The sequence below is a fragment of the Salmo salar genome, chromosome ssa01, assembly GCF_905237065.1.
Source record: "Salmo salar chromosome ssa01, Ssal_v3.1, whole genome shotgun sequence".
NCBI lineage: Eukaryota > Metazoa > Chordata > Actinopteri > Salmoniformes > Salmonidae > Salmo > Salmo salar.
The window spans coordinates 8,692,174-8,705,603 of record NC_059442.1 but is presented as its reverse complement, the minus strand read 5'-3'; the positions used below and the strand labels follow the sequence as shown (position 1 = coordinate 8,705,603).

General features: G+C 39.1%; 1 protein-coding gene across 1 annotated transcript in view; it reads left to right on the top strand.

Moving 5' to 3' along the window:
* LOC106607246 (hippocalcin-like protein 1) overlaps window positions 1–13,430 on the top strand; it is a 28,768-nt gene continuing 15,338 nt past the window's right edge. The window contains exon 1 of the mRNA XM_014204061.2: window positions 1–152. The gene's annotated coding sequence lies outside the window, so the exon portion shown is untranslated. The remainder of the gene's footprint in view (window positions 153–13,430) is intronic.

The window sequence follows — 13,430 nt, the reverse complement described above, 5'->3', positions numbered from 1 at the left end:
TGAATGTCTCCTGCCTGCCGCAGTGAGAGAATTACCCTCATTTGCCTGGGGGCCTCGACTATGATCAGATCAGATGAGCCCCTCTGAATCCTGTTGCACTCTGGTTTAGAGAAGACAGTGGAGAGAAGAAGAGGGAGTCAGAGTTCCATGTGGTAAGCTGACTAGATCAGCACGCTTATTCTGCGAGAGAGAAAGAGAGAGAACATTTGAAAGTCATGCGAAAACTATTGCATGTATAGCTGTTATTTGGAGGGTGTGTGTGTGTGTCCTCTCTGTCTGTCAGTGTCCTGTCTGTGTGTCCTGACTGTGGGTGTGTCCTGACTGTGTGTGTGTCCTGTCTGTCTGTCTGACTGCCTGTCTGAGTGTTTATGTGTGTTTTTGTATTTGATATGTGACAATATGGATCCTCTGTCTCCATGTATTAAGGACCTGCTGCCATTGGGACTTTAGAGTTTTGCTGTTGTAATTGGCCGTTACGAATAGTTGAACTGGAGAAAGTCAAAAACCGATTCAGGAACTATCAACTGGCATTCCTTTAGTTTTTTTAACTGTCTAACTGTTGGGATTACGTTTTTTGCTGGGGTTTTTTAACTGTCTAACTGTTGGGATTACGTTTTTTGCTTATTTTTGGAATATATGACATGGTTGGTATGATTTCTGTAAGCTATATGGTAGTTTGAGCTGTGGACAAATTAATTTACCTTTACTAACAAATTTGGAAAATAATTTGGAACTGACGTAGCAAAAAGCATCACTCCTGCTTTTTCACAAAATTCTGTTTTAGAACATTTGCTGCTTTGATTAAATCAGTACGTCACCTGAATTGTCTGATAGTGAAATCCTTTAATTTTATTCACGCATTCATTTAATATAAATACAATGGTGCTTCAAGCCAAGGACTTGCGTTTAAACGGACAGTGAGCTAGAAACCTAAAGCAAATTATTATAGGAAGAGGAGGAAGGGATGTGCTACTAAGGTACACAATAGTAAATGTTGGTAGACAGAAGGTGCTCTTTGGTAAAATGGGTGAATTGGTCATCAAAAAGAAAGGAGGACCAAGGCACTCTTCATTTAATTAATTACTCCCTGACGAAGGCCATGCAGCCGAAACGCGTCGGATTTTTAAAACCTTGTTTCTGTTGAACACAAATAAAGGCATTTTAATTCATTATATGAAGAGTGCCTTGGTCCTCCTTTCTTTTGGATGACAAATTATTATAGATTCCACACAACACACAAGAAGCCTGAAAGTGCCAGAGGAATGAACTGAGCCCAGAGCTAAAGGGATAATCTCTCTCTGTGTGTGAAAACATTGGGATTGATTGGATTCCCTGAAATGTGCTTCAGTACACCGAGTTGGATTGTAGTTCAAAGTGGTGCTGCACACAAAGGTGGTCAAGATGGCCCCTCAGGCAATCTGTTTTTGTGTAACTCCTTATTGTTTCTTTAACGTTGCAAAGGGAGTCTATGATAAATACTATGAACTGTCTCGATCACTGAAGTCTAGCAATGTCCTGAATTTGATGAGCAATTTGTGGTTAGCCCACTTTCGAAAAGGTTAGAGCTGCCCTAAACATCATGACTGTCACTGATAATGACTGAGGAACTGGCATCATGTCCTATGATAGACAGCTTTAGAACATCACACTCAACTGGAGGGTCTCTGTCGGTTTCCGTGCATTGTATCACCTAAAAACAGAGGTGAATTTTAAAAGGAGGGACGAGTGCAGGTAGACGTGTTACAGTAAGTCATTAGCAACATGGAGACATTCAGAACGTGTCCCTAAGATAGGGGAGAGGTACGGTGGGGAATTCCGTTTCCTAACATCGTGTTTTCACAGGAAATCTTTCGCCCTCTCCGTCTTGGGGAGCGTTCAGCGGGACACAACCTTTTGGAACGTTCAGATAGCATATTTCTATGTGGAACAAACATGCCTGACATGTATGCACATCAAAGCATCCCATTGACTGTTTGTGGCATTTCTATCTGCAATGTTCGATAACGTTTGGCTACTGAATGTAGCCCTGTGTCCTAATAGTGTTGCTTTAAAGGTCCAATGCAGCCGTTTTTATCTCAATATCAAATCCTTTCTGGGTAATAATTAAGCACCTTTCTGTTATTGTTTTCAATTAAAATAGTCAAGAAGACACAAAAATAGCTTCTTAGAAAAGAGCAATTTCTCACTCAAGAATTTAGCTAGGATTCTCTGGGAGTGGTCTGAGTGGGGAGGGGGAAAACTGAAAAGTAGCTGTTATTGGCAGAGAGGTTTTTAATTTTCATTCTTATTGGTCTATTAAAGATGCACTCTAAAACCATTATTTTTCTTTTAATTTTCTTTTCTTTACCCCTTTTTTTATCCCCTATTTTGTGGTATCCAGTTGGTAGTTACAGTCTTGTCTCATAGCTGCAACTCCCGTATGGACTCTGAAACACAATCCAACCAAGCCGCACTGCTTCTTGACACAATGCCCACTTAACCCAGAAGCCAGCCGCACCAATGTGTCGGAGGAAACACCGTACACCTGGTGACCGTGTCAGCGTGCACTGCACCCGGCCTGACACAGGAGTCACTAGAGCGCGATGGGACAAGGACATCCCTGTCGGCCAAATCCTCCCCTAACCCGGACGACACTGGGCCAATTGTGCGCCGCCCCATGGGTCTCCCGGTCGCGGCCGGCTGAGACAGAGCCTGGACTCGAACCCAGAATCTCTAGTGGCACAGCTAGCACTGCGATGCAGTGCCTTAGACCACTGCACCACTCAGGAGGCCTACACTCTCAAACTTTTGTATGATTTCAGCCAGCTGTTTTGAAAGTGGCCACAACTAGTCCCTGTTTTTTGTGTGTACTACGTCACGAATCCAATTCGTACTATATGTTACACATTTATTGAGGTTAAGATCCTGGAGTGCATCTTTAACTAATTTTCCACCTGGTGATGTCATCACACAGGTCAAAACTCCATCCCACCAAAACAGGCTGAAATTTCAGGTAGGTCTTTCCAAACAGCTCTTATACTAAAAGGACATTATCATCATTTTCACAATTTCACAGTATTATTCCAACCTCATAGTGTGGTAGTATAAAACAAGAAAATCACACTTTTGACTGCACTGGGCTTTTAAGAGTGTGCAGTGTCACCTCATTTCATGTGTGGTGCACCCTGGGAGAAGGCATACCCCTTTAGACAGAAACAGAAGGTGAGAGAAAGAAATTAAGTTATTTATACAATCTACTTAATGTGGTGAGACACAGCACACAGACTTTAAAATTTCAATCAATGTGCTACAGTAGTAAAAATAGATCCTTCCTTCACTGTGTGTGTGTGTGTGTGTGTGTGTGTGTGTGTGTGTGTGTGTGTGTGTGTGCATGCGCACGTGTGTGCGTGCATGTGTGTGTGTGTGTGTGTGTGTATCCAGGCTGGGTATCCTCTCCAAGCTATTGTCATCCACAATGACTTCCTTCCCTCGATGAACGGAGGTGATGGCCAAAATCCCACATCAGGAAGTGGATAGCCCTTTTGTTACCCAGCAGCCCACAGGATATTTTGGGGCTGCTCGATTTTCCACTTCCTGTTTTTCTTATTCCTTGTTGTTGTCCCACCCCCTAAATGTTTCTTATTATGATGATTGGATGATTTATTTTTCTGAATCATTTCCAGAAAGTTTAAAATAATGGATCACACACTACTGTATGTTTCCTAAAGTCTCACCCTGTCCAGATAAGTCCCACTCTTTTCAGACTTAGTTTTTTTTGTCAACCAGTTTGAATGATAATTCTAAGACACTCCCCTTCTATCTTTAATCACAATATGTTTTAGTTACAACTCATCATTCAACTGAGGTTCCAGTGTTATGATGCTTCATAACAGGTTTCCAGATAGAACATGTTTCACATCACAGTTTCTATCAAGCTCTAAGTCATGTTTATGACCTGACATATGTTGGAATGGAATCCTGGCAGAACACTCTGTCCTGTATGGCATGAGGCACCTTTAGACTCTGGAAATACGATGGTCATCATTACATGACTGCAGGTTGAAAGTGTTAGATAACTGGGTCGCATTTGCTGGGTACCAAAAGGAAGAAAACAGACTGGAACAGGGAGGGACTAACTGAATTTGTCCAATAAGAAATGCTAATTTTCATGTTTTGTTTGCGAAGACATTTTGCAATGTTTTTTAAATGGTGTGCACTAATGAATAGGACCCTGGATCCATCACTGATCCCTATCCTAATGCTGAATCCATTCCAAGCCCATCACTGATCCCTATCCTAATGCTGAATCCATTCCAAGCCCATCACTGATCCCTATCCTAATGCTGAATCCATTCCAAGCCCATCACTGATCCCTATCCTAATGCTGAATCCATTCCAAGCCCATCACTGATCCCTATCCTAATGCTGAATCCATTCCAAGCCCATCACTGATCCCTATCCTAATGCTGAATCCATTCCAAGCCCATCACTGATCCCTATCCTAATGCTGAATCCATTCCAAGCCCATCACTGATCCCTATCCTAATGCTGAATCCATTCCAAGCCCATCACTGATCCCTATCCTAATGCTGAATCCATTCCAAGCCCATCACTGATCCCTATCCTAATGCTGAATCCATTCCAAGCCCATCACTGATCCCTATCCTAATGCTGAATCCATTCCAAGCCCATCACTGATCCCTATCCTAATGCTGAATCCATTCCAAGCCCATCACTGATCCCTATCCTAATGCTGAATCCATTCCAAGCCCATCACTGATCCCTATCCTAATGCTGAATCCATTCAAAGCCCATCACTGATCCCTATCCTAATGCTGAATCCATTCCAAGCCCATCACTGATCCCTATCCTAATGCCGAATCCATTCCAAGCCCATCACTGATCCCTATCCTAATGCTGAATCCATTCCAAGCCCATCACTGATCCCTATCCTAATGCCGAATCCATTCCAAGCCCATCACTGATCCCTATCCTAATGCCGAATCCATTCCAAGCCCATCACTGATCCCTATCCTAATGCTGAATCCATTCCAAGCCCATCACTGATCCCTATCCTAATGGCCTCTTATTGACTCCTCCTTTGCAGATCTGAAATGACTGGACGCATTGAGCAATATGAGGGAATCCCATATTGCTGATATTAGTCTCATCCTTTCACATCCTGAAAAGAAAGGTCAAGGAATCAGTCTGGTGTCATTTCTTGTGAGTGTGTGTGTGCGCGCGAGTGCAAGTGTGTGTGTGTTTGTGTGCGAGTGCATGTGAGTGTGCATGTGTTTGTGTATCCCAGGAAGCTAGAGATTGGTATCTCGTTCTCCTTCCTTATTCTTCCTTCCTGGTTATTAGATAAGGGTAGAGCAGGCGCTCAGTAAAGGAGGGAACTGGGATTAGAGGAGGGGAAGGAAGAAAGCATTATTAATAGTGAATGTAATGTCATAAAGCATTACTAATTAGTGAATGTGATGTCAAAGCATTATTAATAGTGAATGTGATGTCAAAGCATTATTAATAGTGAATGTGATGTCATAAAGCACTACTAATAGTGAATGTAATGTCATAAAGCATTATTAATAGTGAATGTGATGTCATAAAGCACTACTAATAGTGAATGTGATGTCAAAGCATTATTAATAGTGAATGTAATGTCATAAAGCACTACTAATAGTGAATGTAATGTCATAAAGCACTACTAATAGTGAATGTAATGTCATAAAGCACTACTAATAGTAAATGTAATGTCATAAAGCATTATTAATAGTGAATGTAATGTCATAAAGCATTATTAATAGTAAATGTAATGTCATAAAGCATTATTAATAGTGAATGTGATGTCATAAAGCATTATTAATAGTGAATGTAATGTCATAAAGCATTATTAATAGTGAATGTGATGTCATAAAGCACTATTAATAGTGAATGTAATGTCATAAAGCACTACTAATAGTAAATGTAATGTCATAAAGCACTACTAATAGTGAATGTAATGTCATAAAGCATTATTAATAGTGAATGTGATGTCATAAAGCATTATTAATAGTAAATGTAATGTCATAAAGCATTATTAATAGTGAATGTGATGTCATAAAGCATTATTAATAGTGAATGTAATGTCATAAAGCATTATTAATAGTGAATGTGATGTCATAAAGCATTATTAATAGTGAATGTAATGTCATAAAGCATTATTAATAGTGAATGTGATGTCATAAAGCATTATTAATAGTGAATGTAATGTCATAAAGCATTATTAATAGTGAATGTGATGTCATAAAGCATTATTAATAGTAAATGTAATGTCATAAAGCACTACTAATAGTAAATGTAATGTCATAAAGCACTACTAATAGTAAATGTAATGTCATAAAGCACTATTAATAGTGAATGTAATGTCATAAAGCACTATTAATAGTGAATGTAATGTCATAAAGCATTATTAATAGTGAATGTAATGTCATAAAGCATTATTAATAGTGAATGTGATGTCATAAAGCATTATTAATAGTGAATGTGATGTCATAAAGCATTATTAATAGTGAATGTGATGTCATAAAGCATTATTAATAGTGAATGTGATGTCATAAAGCACTACTAATAGTGAATGTAATGTCATAAAGCACTACTAATAGTGAATGTAATGTCATAAAGCACTACTAATAGTGAATGTAATGTCATAAAGCATTATTAATAGTGAATGTGATGTCATAAAGCATTATTAATAGTGAATGTGATGTCATAAAGCATTATTAATAGTGAATGTAATGTCATAAAGCATTATTAATAGTGAATGTGATGTCATAAAGCATTATTAATAGTGAATGTAATGTCATAAAGCATTATTAATAGTGAATGTGATGTCATAAAGCATTATTAATAGTGAATGTAATGTCATAAAGCATTATTAATAGTGAATGTGATGTCATAAAGCATTATTAATAGTGAATGTGATGTCATAAAGCATTATTAATAGTGAATGTGATGTCATAAAGCATTATTAATAGTGAATGTGATGTCATAAAGCATTATTAATAGTGAATGTGATGTCATAAAGCATTATTAATAGTGAATGTGATGTCATAAAGCATTATTAATAGTGAATGTGATGTCATAAAGCATTATTAATAGTGAATGTGATGTCATAAAGCATTATTAATAGTGAATGTGATGTCATAAAGCACTACTAATAGTGAATGTAATGTCATAAAGCATTATTAATAGTGAATGTAATGTCATAAAGCATTATTAATAGTGAATGTGATGTCATAAAGCATTATTAATAGTGAATGTGATGTCATAAAGCATTATTAATAGTGAATGTGATGTCATAAAGCATTATTAATAGTGAATGTGATGTCATAAAGCATTATTAATAGTGAATGTGATGTCATAAAGCATTATTAATAGTGAATGTGATGTCATAAAGCATTATTAATAGTGAATGTGATGTCATAAAGCATTATTAATAGTGAATGTGATGTCATAAAGCATTATTAATAGTGAATGTGATGTCATAAAGCATTATTAATAGTGAATGTAATGTCATAAAGCATTATTAATAGTGAATGTGATGTCATAAAGCATTATTAATAGTGAATGTAATGTCATAAAGCACTACTAATAGTGAATGTAATGTCATAAAGCACTACTAATAGTGAATGTAATGTCATAAAGCACTACTAATAGTGAATGTAATGTCATAAAGCATTATTATTAGTGAATGTGATGTCATAAAGCATTATTAATAGTGAATGTAATGTCAAAGTAATATAATTAGTCAATGTAATATAAAGTAACACATTTGTCAGGTTGAAGGTAAATCAGGAAGTAAATAATGTATACAACTTTTTCTGACATGAACACAAACATTGAGCTAACCCTCGGTCACTGCAGATGTGGCCAGAGCATTGAGCAATGTGACTTTAAACGTTACAGTTTGAGTTGTATTTGGATTTATTATGGATCCCCATTAACTGCTGCCAAGGCATCAGATACTCTTCCTAGGGTCCAGTAAAATTAAGGCAGTTATAACATTTTTTAAACATTACAAGACATTCACAACAGATTTCACAACATTTTAAGTATGTGCCCTCAGGCCCCTACTCTACTACCACATATCCACAACACTGTGTATAGTGCGTATGTTATCGTGTGTTTCTATGCTTGTGTCTGTGCCTATGTTTGTGTTGCTTCACAGTCCCCGCTGTTCCATAAGGCGTATTTGTATCTGTTTTTTAAATCTAATTTCACTGCTTGCATGAGTTACTTGATGTGGAATAGAGTTCCGTGTAGTCATGGCCCTATGTAGTACTCTGCGCCTCCCATAGTCTGTTCTGGACTTGGGGACTGTGAAGAGACCTCTGGTGGCATGTCTTGTGGGGTATGCATGGGTGTCCGAGCTGTGTGCCAGTAGTTCAAACAGACAGCTCCTCTACACTGAGCCAGGAGAGATTAACATGCATATTATTAATGTTAGCTCTCTGTGTACATCCAAGGGCCAGCTATACTGCCAATTGCAATTTTCCTAAGTCCCTCTTTGTGCTACCTGACCACACAACTGAACAGTAGTCGAGGTGTGACAAAAGTAGACCGTTGCCCGTCGGACCGTCGCCCTTATGTACCCGGAACAGCAAGTTATTCGCCCTTTTAACGTGAGGCTGCAGGCCTCGCGTCCTCGGAACAGGAAGTTACATTTTTGTAAAGGGCTTTATATAGGAAGGGAGAGAAGGGAGTGTTTCATTGTTTATAACCAATGTCTCTTCACAGGGGCGGGGACACTGAGTTTGGCATAGTTCACTCATGAAAACCCAATTCTCTCATTTGGAAGTTAAAATTACATTTCATCTTTTCACAAATAGTTTCATATTTAAACATTTAAATTGCACAACAATTCCATGTGAATCTGATAACTATAATGTGTAGACTTTCCACGATACAGTTTGTCATCCTACCATTAATAAGAATGTCTCAGATGACAACCGAACTGACCTCATATTCATTAAGTACCAACGCATATTCTCAACTGGTTGGATTACCGAAATATGGTTCCTTTCCCCCCACCTTTTGATGTTCCCAGACCCTATATGTTTAACAAAGGCTTCTTCAAGAGTCCTTCTGTAGAGTCAAGAGAGAGAGGGAAGGGAGAAAGGTTTTTATGGGGGGTCATAAACCTACCCACAGGCCAACGTCATGACACCACCCATTCTGAAACTAATTGCAGCTCTTTGTTAAGGGGGGGTGGCAGGTAGCCTAGTGGTTAGAGCGTTGGACCACTAACCAAAAGGTTGCAAGATCAAATCCCTGAGCTGACAAGGTAAAAATCTGTCATTCTGCCCCTGAACAACGCAGTTAACCCACTGTTCCTAGGCTGTCATTGAAAATAAGAATTTGTTCTTAACTGACTTGCCTAGTTAAATAAAGGTAAAATAAATAACAAAGGTGTTGCAGTCATTTCGGTAGCTGTCGTGTATAGTGTTGAGTCATCCGTATACAGAGACACACTGGCTTTACTCAGTCGTTAGTAAAGATTGCAAAAAGTAAGGGGCCTAGGTGCTGCCTTGGGGAATTCATGATTCTACCTAGATTATGTTGGAGACTCTCCATTACATGACACCCTCCATGTTCTATTAGACCGGTAACTCTTTATCCACATAAAGCCATAACACATATGTTTTTCCAGCAACAGACTATGATCGATAATGCCAAAAGCTGCACTGAAGTTTAACTAAACATCCCTCACAATCTTTTTATCATCCGTTTCTCTCATCCAATCATCAGTAATTTGTGTAAGTGCTCTGCTTGTTGAATGTCCTTCCCTATAAGCATGCTGATAGTTTGTTGTAATTTTCTTTACTGTAAATAGCATTGTATCTGGTCAAACACAATTTTTCCAAAAAGTTTCCAAAGGGTTGGTAACAGGCTGATTGGTTGGCTATTTGAGCCAGTAAAGGGGGCTTTACTATCCTTAGGTAGGGGGAAGACTTTAGCTTCCCTCCAGGCCTGAGGGCACACACTTTCTAGTAGGCTTAAATTGAAGATATGGCAAATAGGAGTGGCAATATAATTAGCTATTATCCTGAGTAATTTTACATCCAAGTTGTCAGACCCCGGTGGCATGTCATTATTGATAGACAGCAATACTTTTTCACCTGTTCCACACTTACTTTACGGGATTCAAAATTACAATGCTTGTCTTTTATAATTTGGTCAGATATACTTGGATGTGTAATGTAAGCGTTTGTTGCTGGCATGTCATGCCTAAATTTGCTAATCTTGCCAATGAAAAAAATAATTATAATAGTTGGCAATATTAGTGGATTTTGTGATGAATGAGCCATCCGATTCAATTAATGATGGAGCAGAGTTTGCCTTTTTGCCCAAAATGTAATTTAAGTTGCTTCAAAGCTTTTTTTCTATCATTTTTTTGTGTCATGTATCTTTGGGGCAGCAGGTAGAATAGTGGTTACAGCGTTGGGCCAGTAACCAAAAGGTTGCTGGATCAAATCCCTGAGCTGACAAGGTCTTTCATTCTGCCCCTGAATGTTTTTATTTATGTATTTATTTCACCTTTATTTAATCAGGTAGGCAAGTTGAGAACAAGTTCTCATTTACAATTGAGACCTGGCCAAGATAAAGCAAGCAGTTTGACACATACAACAACACAGAGTTACACATGGAGAAAAACAAACATACAGTCAATAATATAGTAGAAAAATAAGTCTATATACAAAGTGAGCAAATGAGGTGAGATAAGGGAGGTAAAGGCAAAAAAGGCCTTGCTGGTGAAGTAAATACAATATAGCAAGTAAAACACTGGAATGGTAGATTTGCAGTGGAAGAAAGTGCAAAGTAGAAATAGAAATAATGGGGTGCAAAGGAGCTAAATAAATAAATAAATATAGTAGGGGAAGAGGTAGTTGTTTGGGCTAAATTATAGATGGGCTATGAACAGGTGCAGTAATCTGTGAGCTGCTCTGACAGCTGGTGCTTAAAGCTAGTGAGGGAGATAAGTGTTTCCAGTTTTAGAGATTTTTGTAGTTCGTTCCAGTCATTGGCAGCAGAGAACTGGAAGGAGAGGCGGCCGAAGGAGGAATTGGCTTTGGGGGTGATCAGAGGGATATACCTGCTGGAGCGCGTGCTACAGGTGGGTGCTGCTATGGTGACCAGCGAGCTGAGATAAGGGGGAACTTTACCTAGCAGGGTCTTGTAGATTACCTGGAGCCAGTGAATAAGGCAGCTAACCCACTGTTCCCCGGTAGGACATCCTTGTAAATAAGAATTTGTTCTTAACTGACTTGACTAGTTAAATTACAATATATATATATTGGTTTCATTGTGTAGTTTCATGTTATTTTTATTCAGTTTAGTCACATGATTCTTAATTTGCAGTACGTTTGCCAATCGGTTGTACAGCCAGACATATCTGCCATTTATTTTTCCTCATTCCTCTCAACCATACAGTTTTTCAATTTCTCATCAATACACAGGTATTTAACAGTGTTTACAGTCATTTTCTTAATGGATGTATGCTTATTAGTAACTGGGATAAGCAATTTCATAAATGTGTCAAGTGCAGCGTCCGGTTGCTCCTCATTACACACTGACCAACAACATTTGAATCGCTACAAAACTTCTTGTAGGACCTCTTATACACTATGTAAGGCCCAGCCTTTGGGTCTTTGGTTTTCCTAGATGTGGCTACTATATTGGCATCATTACATCCGATGGATTTGGATACTGCTTTCAAACAAATTTCTGCAGCATTAGTAAAGATGTGATCAATACATGTTGATTATTTCATTCCTGTGCTGTTTGTAACTACCCTGGTAGATTGATTGTTAACCTGTACCAGGTTGCAGGCACTAGTTACAGTTTGTAGCTTTCTCTTGAGTGGGCAGCCTGATGATAGCCAGTCAATATTTAAATCTCCCAGAAAATATACTTCTCTGTTGATATCACATACATTATCAAGCATTTCACACATGTTATCCAGGTACTGACTGTAAGCAATTGGTGGTCTATTGCAGCTTCCTACCAGAATGGGCTTTAGGTGAGGCAGATTAACCTGTAGCCATATTACTTCAACAGTATTTAACACTAGATCCTCTCTAAGCTTTACAGGAATGTGGTTCTGAATATAAACAGCCACATCTCCACCTTTGGCAGTTCTGTCTTTTCTGTAGATTTTATAACCATGTATTGCTACCACTGTATCACGACTCAGGATATGACCCAGATACAGACACAGGAGGCGGATAGTACAGTTCTCAGATGATTTATTGTAAACACGGGCAGACAAAGGGCAGGTCGATTACAGGCAGGGGTTTGTGATCAGGTCAGAGTCAGGCAGGTACAGGACAGCAGGCAGGCTCGGGGTCAGGGCAGGCAGAATAGTCAGAACCGGGAAAACTAGTAAATAGAACTTGATAAAAAGGAAGACGGAAAAGCAAGCTGGTAAGACCTGACCAGACAAGACGACTGGCAACAGACAAACAGAGAACACAGGTATAAATACACAGGATAATGGGAAGATGGGCAACAACTGGAGGAGGGTGGAGACAAGCACAAAGACAAGTAAAACAGATCAGGGTGTGACAGTATCATCAAAGGTGTTATCAAAGTGAGTTTCAGAGATTGTCAGAATATGAAAGTCATCTGTTACTAGCAAATTATTGATTTCATGAACCTTGTTTCTTAAGCTACATATGTTAACGTGAGCTATTTTTAAACCCTTTTCTGGGATTCTTGATAGTTTTACTTGCTTTACTGGGAAGCTTAGCAGAGGTAGACATGCTCAGGTTATTTATGTTAGTGCAGGGTGAGCTGCACACAGTGGACTTCCTGCTAGGATACACCACCTCAGTGCTAACAGTATAACTGATTCATAGGCTGCATACAATAGCTGTAGGATCAGCAGATCCATTCAGGGCAGTAAGAGGGACATAAATTAGGTTACTTACATTGTCTTCCAACGCCCCTGGGATAATGTACATTTGCTTAAGCATTATGCCAACTCAGCGACACAATGGTAGGGATTAGCTGAGCTGGGCTTGGGTCATTGATAAGTCATTGTGTCAACGCAGCCTTACAATGCTATGAAAGGATCCAGGAACCCAAATGATTTGGGTGGATCCCATCCTCTTTATAATTCCAACATTGTTTCCAGAAGGTATCAAAATTGTCAATAAATGTTACACCCACAGAGCTGCAATAGTCTCATAGCCAGTAATGGAGGGCTAAAAGTCTGCTGAACCGTTCAATGCCACGATTTAGTGTGGGCAGAGGTCCAGATATTGTGGGGCGTTTGTTGGTGTCAAGTAGTGACCCAATCAGTTCTTTAAAAGGGGGGCGGGTGATGGCTGGGTCAGTTGTCAGTGGCAGGTCGCTGGCTGTTTCTTGCTGGCACGGCTGCATGTTAGCGTTTGGTTTAGCCTCTCAGA